At 38.3% G+C, this 12,373-nt stretch overlaps 1 protein-coding gene and 1 non-coding gene across 4 annotated transcripts in view; one reads left to right on the top strand and one right to left on the bottom strand.

Annotated features, from left to right (window-relative positions):
• Nucleotides 1-12,373, top strand: part of LOC138705964 (protein dimmed-like) — a 330,385-nt gene that overhangs the window by 58,763 nt on the left and 259,249 nt on the right. The window lies entirely within an intron of this gene.
• On the bottom strand, nucleotides 5,612-5,684 carry TRNAN-GUU (transfer RNA asparagine (anticodon GUU)). Its single transcript has one exon. It is a non-coding gene; the product is annotated as a tRNA-Asn (tRNA).

Below are 12,373 nucleotides of genomic sequence, written 5' to 3'. Positions count from 1 at the left end.
GTTGTAATTCAAATAATTTCAATAAATACACCCATCGCGCATCGATTGAATTTGTAGCTTAAGGGAATCAATATTATGACTGAAGGCAAGTACCGGCATTTACTATACCTACAGGTAACTGTGTATATCTTACTTACACACTTACTTATGGCGTTTAAGGAACACGGAGATTCATTGCCGCCCTCACATAAGCCCGCTATCGGTCTCTATCCTGAGCAAGATTAGTCCAGCCTCTATCATCATCTCCCTCAAATCCATTTTAATATTATCTTCCCATCTACGTCTCGGCCTCCCCAAAAAGTCTTTTCCCTCCGGCCTTCCAACTAACTCTCTATATGCATTTCTGGATTCGTCCATACGTGCTACATGTCCTGCCCATCTCAAATGTTTCGATTTGATGGTCCTAATTATGTCAGGTGAGGAATACAATGCGTGCAGTTCTGTGTTGTGTAACTTTCTCTATTCTCCTGTAACTTCATCTCTTTTAGCCCCAAATATTTTCCTAAGCACCTTAACTGTGCATGTCTACAAAATAAAAATGTTTGGCCTTTGCTGAGCAACAGGCATGCTGTTGATGTTATCGAATTCTGATATTTTTAGCTATAATTATTGTCAGCTTGCCGGTGTTGATAATACATCAATATTATTTTCTTTGCTTACTTTATACTTTATAAACTATACTCGTATTAAAACAATTATATTTTATGAGGGGGGGGGGATAGAAGTTATCCCTGGCAGGGATGTTAATATGGATTTATGAGAGAGGGATAACTTCCCAACAGGGGGGAATTCGCAACATCCAAATTTTGATTATTTTTCAATTTAAATGCACTCTCCATATCACATGCTAATGTGCTGTAGGCAGTATATTATACATTGCATAATGAATACGTCCTCCTGGATAGTTCAGGTAATAAGTAAAATCATTTGTTAATACTTTACTGTATTTTAGTTAAATAAAAACCTAACGAAAGTTATCAAACTCAAAATCGTAATATTTCCTAGTTTACGTAAAGGAATGCACTACTTTTCTTCCCTCCTATACATGGTAAAGTGATTTGTTGTATTTCATATTAGTGTCATCTCCGGCCGTGGAAGGATGTAACAGTGTTTTCAACCGTTAATCCGAAGGTGTAGCCAGGTTAAAATTAGAAATGTTAGTAAAAACAAAATCATGTCCCGGTATAATGTATCTCTAAACTTGACTTTAGACTTCTTTTGGTAGGCAAAGGATAGTAAAGCAGGTTTTCATTAAGCAATGACTTCCGTTTTTGCATCATTATTGCGGTATAGGTAGTAAAATGCGTCTAGGAGTTCCTGCCCGTAGGGAACATGTTAGATAAGCAAGTTAGGTGCCGTTCCATGGCCTTCGCGTCTGTGGAATATTAAATACGTCGATTTCCTCTGTTAGAACCTTAAACGTAGTTTGCAGTTGCACCTTATCTGTCGAAAGAGTCTATGATCTTTCACCAATTGCTCACGTCTGCAACACTGGTTTTAACTTTTTTATTCTTCAAATTGGAAAATGATTTTTGTGAAATAGATTTTAAAAATTTTAACTGGGCTCCTTCTCAGTCTTCTTTCCAATTCAGGATTGAATAATATCGTTCTGAATACTAAATTAGATATTGTATCGGTCATTTATACTGTTCATTCGCCGCGTAATATCCCTTTCTTAATTTTCTCGCAGTGGTAAACAATCAGGTAATATCATCTGGTCGTGATTATGGTATTCCTTCTGATATGCATCTATACTTTCAACCATGGTAGTTTCTACGTTTGGCTCCTGTCTGATGTCTTAACTTAGGACTTTATATCGTAGTGTCAATCCTTTAAGTCAGTGGTCGTCAGCACTCGCTGAAATGGATAACGGAGTAAGCAGTTTTTATACCATTAAGTACGAGAAAAATTCGTACCGGCACCGGGAATCGAACCCAGGACCTCTCAGCTGTGCGCGCTGAGTGCTCTCAGTTGGTTAGAGAGCACTCAGCACGCACAGCTGAGAGGTCCTGGGTTCGATTCCCGGTGCCGGTACGAATTTTTCTCGTACTTAATGGTATAAAAACAAACTGACTAGTCATACTAGTCGAGCAAAATATAATGAGGTGGGCGATACCTCATTCATATTTGATACATATAGGAGTAAGCAGTGCATTGTAATATGCCCCGTCATACAGCAGGAAGAGAAAGAGAGCATACCCACCAGCAGCCACGGATGCACCATTGTGCAGTCCCTTATCCGCGGGTATGAGACGCTAGCCCGAGGGTACACTGTACTGATGACCGCTGCTTTAAGTGATCTCATATTTCTCATTTCCACTGTTTTAATTATTTTATCTGACTTTATAACTAAACAAGATTCACTTCCATATAGCTAATAAAGCTAGTTACAAAACCATTCATTCATTCATTCATTCATTCATTCATTCATTCATTCATTCATTCATTCAGTGTTCTGCCCAAGGGCAGGTCTTTCACTGAAAATCCAGCATTCTCGAGTCTTTCCTATTTTCTGCCTTTCTCTTTGTCTCCTCATATGATCCATTTAACTTAATGTCGTCTATCATCTGATATTTTCTTCTTTCCCGAACTCTTCTCGGGTTTACCATTTCTTTCAGTGCATCGTTCAGGAGGCAGTTTCTTCTCAGCCAGTGACCCAAGCAATTCCTTTTCCTCTTCCTGATCAGTTTCAGCATCACCCACTAACACATCTTTATTTCTTTATCTGTCTCTCCACTTCACACGTTCCATTCTTCTCCACATCTACATTTCAAAAGCTTCTATTCGCTTCGTCGTAATGTCCATGTTTCTTCTCCATACAATGTCACACTTCATACAAAGCACTTCACTAGTCTCTTCCTTAGTGCGAAACATTATGTAGCCTTGATTTAATTTCCTTTCTAATATTTTTTCCCATATAGCTTTTTATGCATCCACATATTGCGTTGCATCCTATAATGTTGTTTCCCATATCTCAAATTGTAATTATTATATTATGAGACATCACTTACTATTTACTTAATGAGTATAAGTGTATTTAATCTTTAATGAAAGTCAAATATTACTAATTTTATTTAAAGTTAAAGCGTTCTCTTGTAAATTACGTATAGCTGTCAATAGTACCTGGGCGTTAGCAAATAGAATTGTATTATGTATTTGTTATTACTGAGGTGGATACTAGCGTCGTGCATTACAGGCGCTATGTTGGGTTCAAGTTTGTCGAGTATGGTGAAGTTCGATATTCGCCGATGTTCGCTCTGCAGGAGGAGGCCTGCCGTGTTTGATCCACCTTGTTATAAAAATATTAGCTGGCCTCCACTCGCACACCTTTATGTTTTAACCGCTTAAGGCAGTCATCGTCAACTCTACAGAAAGTGGGCATGGGCGCTCAGCACTGCTTCCGTGCGGGGCAAGCGTGCATTAACTCATCCTCGGCATTATAGAACACTATCTCCCGTTCAATAGCGGCTGCAGTGTTGAATAGAAGTAGTAGGCCTATGTCTGGACGGTCGTCGTTGTCGTCTTCTTCTTCTTCTTCTTCTTCTTCTTCTTCTTCTGGAGTAATTTCATTCCTAATTTCAAGACTTTAACGGATTGTGTCAGATTTTAAGATTTTCATAGCCTAGCGTTGGGAAAAATCGTTCTTTTTCTAGAACTTTTTCAAGAATTCCGTTTCCAAGTAAATTCTAGTTTCAAAGAACAGTTCCGAAATAACAGCAAGCGTCTGATACAACGTAATAATCATCAAAAATTATATTGTTTCACAATTAGTTCAGTTTCCAAAATCTTACACCATAATGCAATTCAAACCACGACAGCTGTTAGTCAGGTGTAACAGTAATTTATACAAACTATAAAATATCGCAATGGTTTGAACATGCTTTTATCATCCAGTCTGCTGTCAAAAAGTCTGAAAGTTAGGATTTATAAAACAGTTATATTACCGGTTGTTCTTTATGGTTGTGAACCTTGGACTCTCACTTTGAGAGAGGAATATAGGTTAAAGGTATTTGAGAATAAGGTGCTTAGGAAAATATTTGGGGCTAAGAGGGATGAAGTTACAGAAGAATGGAGAAAGTTATACAACACAGAACTCCACGCATTGTATTCTTCACCTGACATATTTAGGAACATTAAATCCAGACGTTTGAGATGGGCAGGGCATGTAGCACGTATGGGCAAATCCACTGTATATAGTGTTAGTTGGAAGGCCGGAAGTAAAAAGACCTTTGGGGAGGCCGAGACGTAGATGGGAAGATAATGTTAAAATGGATTTGAGGGAGGTGGGATATGATGATTGAGACTGGATTAATCTTGCTCAGGATAGGGACCAATGGCGGGCTTATGTGAGGCCATCAATGAACGTCCGGGTCCCTTAAAAGCCAGTAAGTAAGTAAGTAATGGTTTGAACATTCCTTCTGTTAAATAAAGGATATGTTTTCATTTCATTTAAGAAAAGAGTAAGTTGTCTGGCGAAATACCTGCACTCAAGGAAAGTTTTAGGAAGTTTTAAAGTGAAATAATAAAGTTGAATAGGGTTAGAAGTCTATTGACTTTACAAGAGACATGAAAGTAATTATTCCATGATAACTGAGCCACTGGTCTGAAATATTTTCTCTACAGAGTACAATGTATTGTTCGAAGAAAATTGTTCTAGCAGGTAATAGTCAATGCTTATAAAAGGGGGTAAAGTAAATTTCCCCCAAGAGGGTCGTTTGCATTTCCTCAAATATGTAAATTTCCTTCTATTTATAGAGATGTGGCATGTAAATTGACTCCCATTTGTCTAAGATGCCAAATCTTGAAATTCACACAATAAGTTACTATTTATTCATCCGCCAAACTGACGTATCACAAAATTCATTGTCTGGAACTAAGCAGTGTGTATAGAGGAGGAGGTGAGGAAAGTGAATTTAAGATATTTTTCGGACTTTCGTGCAACCCAAAGGTATTGGTGAATGTTTCATGTATGTGTAATATCATTACAATCCAACAGCGGAGCAATAAGAGAGTTCACAGACTGTATCTTTGATACTTCTCAGAATACGCCTTCTTTCCCCCATTAATGTCGGCAAAACTGTCAATTAGACGCACCACAAACAACTGGGAATCTTTCCATAGAAAACTCAAGTCTTTCTAATGCCAGCCATTCAAATATTTTATTATTTCATTGAAGTTCTGAAGCAAATACAAAGTGACAGTTATGTGTCTCTTAGAAGCCACGACTAAAGGAATGAGGCTGTTTTTTGCGCAAAGAATTATACTTACGGTATAAAATACTTGCTCTACAGCAACAGATTGCACGACTTCAGTTTCTTAAGATTATTTGCTTTAAATTTCTCCCTGTTTAAATGAGCCAATATGTAATATTTTACACTCATTGTCAGTTTTATGGCGAAGTGTTTTATAACTAAACCTAATCACCTTTTTAACTACACAAGTAATTTATAATAATGTGAAAAAGACACACAATTTCAGCAAACTTTGTAGACTACTAGGTCTATTACAAAAGAAAAGAGTAGCTCGCTAGTTTGATATAAGCTAATTTGTTTTTTCTACGTTGTAGTCTGTAAATGGACCGGAGGAATGAATAATTTCGAGGGAAAAATTGTTCCGGGGCCGGGTATCGAACCCGGGACCTTTGGTTTAACGTACCAACGCTCTACCAACTGAGCTACCCGGGAACTCTACCCGACACCGATTCAATTCCTCCCTCTATATCCACATACCTCAAAGTGGGCTGACAACCGTCAAGCAACCAACTTCGAGTGCACACTAACTCCGTGTGACTTACATTGTGGTTTTCTGTTAACGAACAGTGACGTGTATTATTCAAATCAAGATTTCAGGTATAACTCCCTGTAAAGTTGATTTGAATAATTTCGAGGGAAAAATTGTTCCGGGGCCGGGTATCGAACCCGGGACCTTTGGTTTGCATAATACACGTCACTGTTCGTTAACAGAAAACCACATTGTAAGTCACACGGAGTTAGTGTGCACTCGAAGTTGGTTGCTTGACGGTTGTCAGCCCACTTTGAGGTATGTGGATATAGAGGGAGGAATTGGATCGGTGTCGGGTAGATTTCCCGGGTAGCTCAGTTGGTAGAGCGTTGGTACGTTAAACCAAAGGTCCCGGGTTCGATACCCGGCCCCGGGACAATTTTTCCCTCGAAATTATTCAAATCAACTTTACAGGGAGTTATACCTGAAATCTTGATTTGGACGGGAGGAATGTTGGTACATGTGGAGGATTTAAAAACGGGAGCATTTTCGCCAGCTCAGGTAATTCATTCATTTACTCATTCATAGTGTACTGCCCAAGGCCAGGTCTTTCACTGCAAACCCAGCTTTCTCTAGTCTTTCCTATCTTCTGCTTTCCTCTTAGTCTCCTCTTATGATCTATTTATCTTAATGTCGTCTATAATCTGATATCTTCTTCTGCACCGAACTCTTTTCCCGTTCACCATTCCTTCCAGTGCATTCTTCAGAAGTCAGTTTCTTCTCAACCAGTGACCCAGCCAATTTCTTTCCCTCTTTCTGATCAGTTTCAGCATCATTCTTTCTTCATCCACTTCTTCCAACACAGCTTCGTTTCTTATTCTATCTGTCCATTTCACGCTCCATACTTCTCCATATCCACATTTCAAATCCTTCTAGTCGCTTCTCTTCACTTCGTTGTAGTGTCCACGTCTCTGCTCCATACAATGCTACACTCCACACAAAGCACTTCACTAGTCTCTTTCTTAGTTCTTTCTCCAGAGGTGCGCAGAAGATGCTCCTTTTTCTATTAAAAGCTTCCTTGGCTATTGCTATTCTCCTTTTGACTTCTTATAAATTTGGTTAGAGGCAGAAAAATTTGCAACACCTTCCATATTGGTGTTGTGATTTGAATTTGATACTTAGCAAAGTGCTCATATAGGGCCGTATTCATAGACATTTTTAGCGCGGGCTTTCTGTGGATTATCAGCGTTTTTCGTATTCATAAACCAGTGTTAGCGATAGGATATGATTTGAATTCTGTACTAGTAACCAGTGGATAGCCGGGGCTAGCTTAGTAAGCTCGTAGCGCGTGCTGCGAAATGTCTATGAATAGCACCCATAGCTACCAGCGCCGGGTTAAGTAAATTTTTAATAAATGAAACAATACCTCCAACGCACGTTTTCATGTTATTTCCGTAAACTTATCCAGTGCGGATTTTACATGAAATAGGCCTAATTGTTGTCTATATTTATGTACATTTCAATTATACATTGCCGCTAATTAGAGTGGAACATTTTGCGCTCCTAGCTTGTCGGATTTGTTACTTAGTCTGTACAGTATCCCTAAGGGAGATGGATGTGAATGGATATGTACGTGCAGTCCATTCACACCGTAGCGGTACTGTCCTGTCAGGGACTTTCACTCTGAAATGTCATGCAATGTCAGTGGTCCCGAATTTTCTCATTGACCCTCATCATTTATATTTTACGTGCTAAAACTTTAATGTTAATTTGGTGAAAGGGCACACCATGTAAATTAAACTTGTGCATCCTCTTATATTGTAGGTCAAACTCAGCAGTGGGTCACTAACAAAAACAAACAATCCATCCAAGTAGCGTGACTGCGATTTAAAATGCAGACGGAACTCGATGCAGCGTGGTCTCAACCCATCAACTTAAGTCTTTCTCACAACTGAGTTATTTTCTCGAATCTTGTACATTATTTCGACAGCTACGAAAAGGATGCCCAAATCATAATGATGCAAAAATACAATGTATGGTTGTCATACAATGAAACATATACCGTCCGTCCAAGAGGTTATGTCACATCCCGGTCCCCCCCTTTCTGCTGGCCCTTCTATAAAGGCTAGTGGCTGGGCTGTTAGACTCCATTCTGAAAATATTAGCTGTACGGAATTGGAAGTCTACGTAATATTATGCACGTGTTTAAAATTATTTAAAGAAAAGACCCCGTTAAGTAATTAACTGGCAAGTGATTTTCCCCGTTTCGAAGATCCTGTGACATAATCATGCGGTCGTACAGTACATACGTATCGGTATGCATACCCGTGTGGATGTGTTTCAGGTTTGTGGTTCAATAATTAGAGTAGTCTTTGGTAATATTACATAGCTTCAATAGAAGATCCCTGTTCAAATTTCAATAGTTACACAAGAAAACTTCTTGCCGTTTCGAGCACTGTATACTAGTCGCCTGGAATCTGAAAGCATAGCAGCCGTTAGCTTCGTCTGTAAAATAGAGTGTGCGCATGCGCGAGTTTATACAGGAACATCATTTTATTTTTACTAACATGTTTAATATTAACCTGGCTATACCTTTAGAGAACAGGAAACACAGATTGCTACCCACTTCCTCGACTGTAGTTCGATGATACTGGCGTAAAATACAAACAAATCACTTTACTAGATATAGGAAGGAAGAAAAGTAGTTCATCCATTTACCTAAACTAGGAAATATCGCGATTTTTAGTTCGATAATTTTCATTAGGTTTTTGTTTAATCTTAATACAGTACAGTATTAAGAATAAGTGTTTTTACTCACGAACTGAGTTAGCCATGCGAACGTATTCATTATGTAGTGTATATTATACTGTTTACAGCACATTAGCGTACAATATAGAGAATGAAGTTAAATTGAAAAATAATCATAATATGGATATTTAAACACATTTTTGAAAATGGTGGCCGTTCATTTCGATACAGGCTTCAGTTCTTTTGTGCATATTATCGCAGTATAGACTATTGCATCTAATTCTAATTACTAGTTTCATCCTTCGTACTAGTAACTCATGTTGAAATAATTTTGTACCTAGTCTATAAAAGAGTACCTTATGTACTGTAAATCCAATCTTCACTTCTGCCCGACCCGCACAGATAAAATTACTCAGACATGCTATCTACTGTCCGTCCAAGTGGTTATGCCGCAGGATCGTAGAAAGGAGGGATCACTTGACAGTTAATTACTTAACGAGGCCCTTTTATTTACGTTATTTTAAACAGTTGTATAATATTACGTAAACGTCCAATTCCTAACAGAAATTACTGTTTTCAGAAAAGAGTTGAGACAGCCCTGCTTTTACAGAGGGGCGAACAGAAGCGGCTGGGGGAAATCGGGATACGACGTAGGCAAACGGACAGTACCTGTGCGAAAATATGATTCAATATTGAAGGCTCTTTCGTCACTGGAAAACGCGAATATATTTCTGGAACGTACTATACTCACTAACTCAGTGCTGTTTACTATATGCGGTCTTGGATCTGTGTAGAGGACAGCTGGAACTTCATTAGTAGAAGGGGTGGGAGTGAAGTACATTAAAAAACTCAGGTGCAATAAAAATTGAAGTAAAAATAAAATGATGCCCCTGTACTATAGTACTCCTTCCACCCACCGTGTGACATCACTATGCTTGCAAATCCCAGACGGGAAGTGTACGTCTAACTACCAGGCATGTCATGACCGAAGTGCGGTAATAGGTTATAATCTACAGTTGAGACCATGCTTCGGCTAATTTACTTGATTCTTATGGAGAGTATCCATAAAGATGTTCAATTGATTTATCGTCCTTAAAGTAATTTTATTCTACCTTAATTCTTGTATTGTACCTAAGTTTCTAACATGCAAATAAAGAACATAACATTATACAGAGTGTAAGTGGTATAAGTGCCGTCCTTTTCACAGTCGTCGGGACGGTCTACAGGATCAAAAAATGTCCATACAACATAGGGTCAAAACTTGATATTTTCCCCAGAACAAAATATTTCTTCTCTTATTTTATTCGCGTTATATACTGATTATATCGATAGTAAAATTACTAAAACAATTACATCAGTAGGTATATCTAGCAAAGAGTTAATATTAGTTTAAATACATATTTGGTGTTCTATTAAGTTTTCGTGAAATTAAATAAAATTGCATACTTAATTTTTTTAATATTCTGGCGTGAGAGACGTGGCAACGTGTTCAGCAAACAGTACTCTGCACAGACGTACTGTACGTACAAGTCAGCTGAGTTCAAGCTCCCTGTCCATAGCTCTACTGTCGAGCGGATGACAGTTCGGTACCAGGTACTCAATAAACAACTTACAATGTCATTCACAGTTTAGGAATATCATATGTTATTAATTTATGGAGAAAGTCGTCGTAATTCAAGTGAGGCAAGAAGATGTAGCATCAATGTTTTCCGCAATGAAGGTTACCTAATAGGCGAACTTTTGCAGCAGCTTCTCAACGATTATTAGAAAATATGAGTCTCTTACCCCGTTTCGAAAATCACACAACCAGAGATTTCTTTAAAAATGGTATGCAAGCGGGAGAGATTAAAATGTTGCATTTAAAAGAAAATCGTGTGATTTTGTGCAGTAAGGTATTATTGTTTATTTTTTAGACGTACAACAAAAAACTGGACCAATATTGCCAATATTGTTAAATAAAATGGAAATTTACCAAAAAGTTCTATTCATGAGAGTGAAAGTTTGTATTTGCTGTTTGTTTTATGTAAACAACGGTCCGCCCTTGCATTAAAACAGAGCATCCTGTTTTGTACTGGCATATCTGTATCCGCTTGAGCTGTACCGTGTACTTGTAAACTCCCTCCTCCCTATCCAGCAACGTTGCCAAATGCCTAATATTGTAAACTTTAATAATTAGTTAAATATTGCAATTATAAAAAAATTATGAGAACATTTTTTCTTCCTCATGGCATGAACAATCATGAGTTAAAGTATTGGCACTTATACCCCTTACAACCTGTATACCTATTTTGAAAACCTAACGTATTTTAGAGCGTTTATTTAAAGAAAAAACAGCATCATACTTTCAAACTTCTTTAATAACCATAAAATATTGTATATTTATAGTTAAATCAACATAGAATGAGCCGAGGATAACATCATTCAATTTCTATTCATTAAACTCTAAATATTCTCCGTGTGAACAGGTAAAGTTGCTCAAGGTTTATCTGATTTAATACTTCTATATTTATTTTATTGGAATTTCATAAATTCTATGACGTACGAAACAAGCATTTACAGTATTAATCAACAATCGATTCTGTAACTCGACTGAGGTCATTGAAGCAAGCAAGCTTCAAGATAATGTGTTTGCAGTTTTCCATAGCTGCTTTCAATGTTCCAGATTATAATGTCCTCGTTCAAACGTAAAAAAATACGCGTATGAAAAACGAAAGTTGACATGTATAGCGCTAGTAAATTATTTAATATCTTTCATCACACATTTAAACTGTTCTCCTTAATTGATCGCTGTAACTCAAGCAACAGCATATTTGGCCAAATATAATTCAGTGACTCGTACTCAGTTAACGTCACAGAAAATTAATAAGTTATTTGTCCTTTGTTACTTATTTATCTTGTATTAGAATTAGGGATTAGAGAATTAGGGAACGGTGACTAGAGGGCAGATTAAGGATGACCCTCCAGCATGTCGGCCAGACTGAGGCCTATTGTGCACCCCGAATTATGGGATGAATGAGGGTGAGGTGTACCAGCCCACCGCCCGCATGAGACCCTTCAAGTGCTCACCCAATGGGTTCCATACACCCCCTGCTTGACTAAGTAGCACAGGATCCATTCCAACGCCCTTCCAAGGTGTCGAAGTGTCCTCGGAAGTGCTCTTAAGGAATGAATCCTGGCAGAGATATTGCGGAAGGCTTGGAACCCAAAGGCGGTTTCGGAGAGGACGCCCCTTCTGCAAGCGGTGAAGACGTGCGTCATGACATGAATATGTCTATAGAATGAGATAATGAAAATGAATGATATGAAATATAAATTCTTTTTCTACAAGGAGGAGGAAGGGAAATGGGCCGTGGCAATGAAAATTCCAACGCGGCATTTGCCTAACTGTGGAAAAACCACAGTCAGGTTGGTTGGTCCGGGGATTTGAATTGCAGACCTCTCGAATGCGAGTCCCGTGCGGAACGCATGAGCCACCTCGCTTGGTATCTTGTGTTACTCTCAACGGCGGCCTTTCATCATGCCGGCCGCTTCAGCAGGAAAAAACTCTACTAATGAACGTGTTCTTCTGGTCCAAATAAATCTATAAAAGTTTGCTTCTTATGTGTATTTTGGTGCTGAATGCATCCATGACACACGAACTTCGTCGAAAAGGATGGATTTTGAGAGTTAGAAATATCATTAATACATTGTTCTTCAGAAGGCAAGTGAAATTAGCGCTCAGGGTACAGATTTACTGTGTCGTACTTAAAATATGTCACGGTATTGGACTCTTCTAGTTAAATCTGATCATCCATATCTTGAACACTTCAAAATTAGAGTTTTCTATTCATAGTCTCCACCTTTCTTTTTATTGTATTCTCTCTTACTGTAGCCGATATGCGTCTTTACAACAGAGATGAATTCT

Source organism: Periplaneta americana, chromosome 9 (assembly GCF_040183065.1).
Source record: "Periplaneta americana isolate PAMFEO1 chromosome 9, P.americana_PAMFEO1_priV1, whole genome shotgun sequence".
Taxonomy (NCBI): domain Eukaryota; kingdom Metazoa; phylum Arthropoda; class Insecta; order Blattodea; family Blattidae; genus Periplaneta; species Periplaneta americana.
This window is presented reverse-complemented; position numbering and strand designations above follow the sequence as displayed.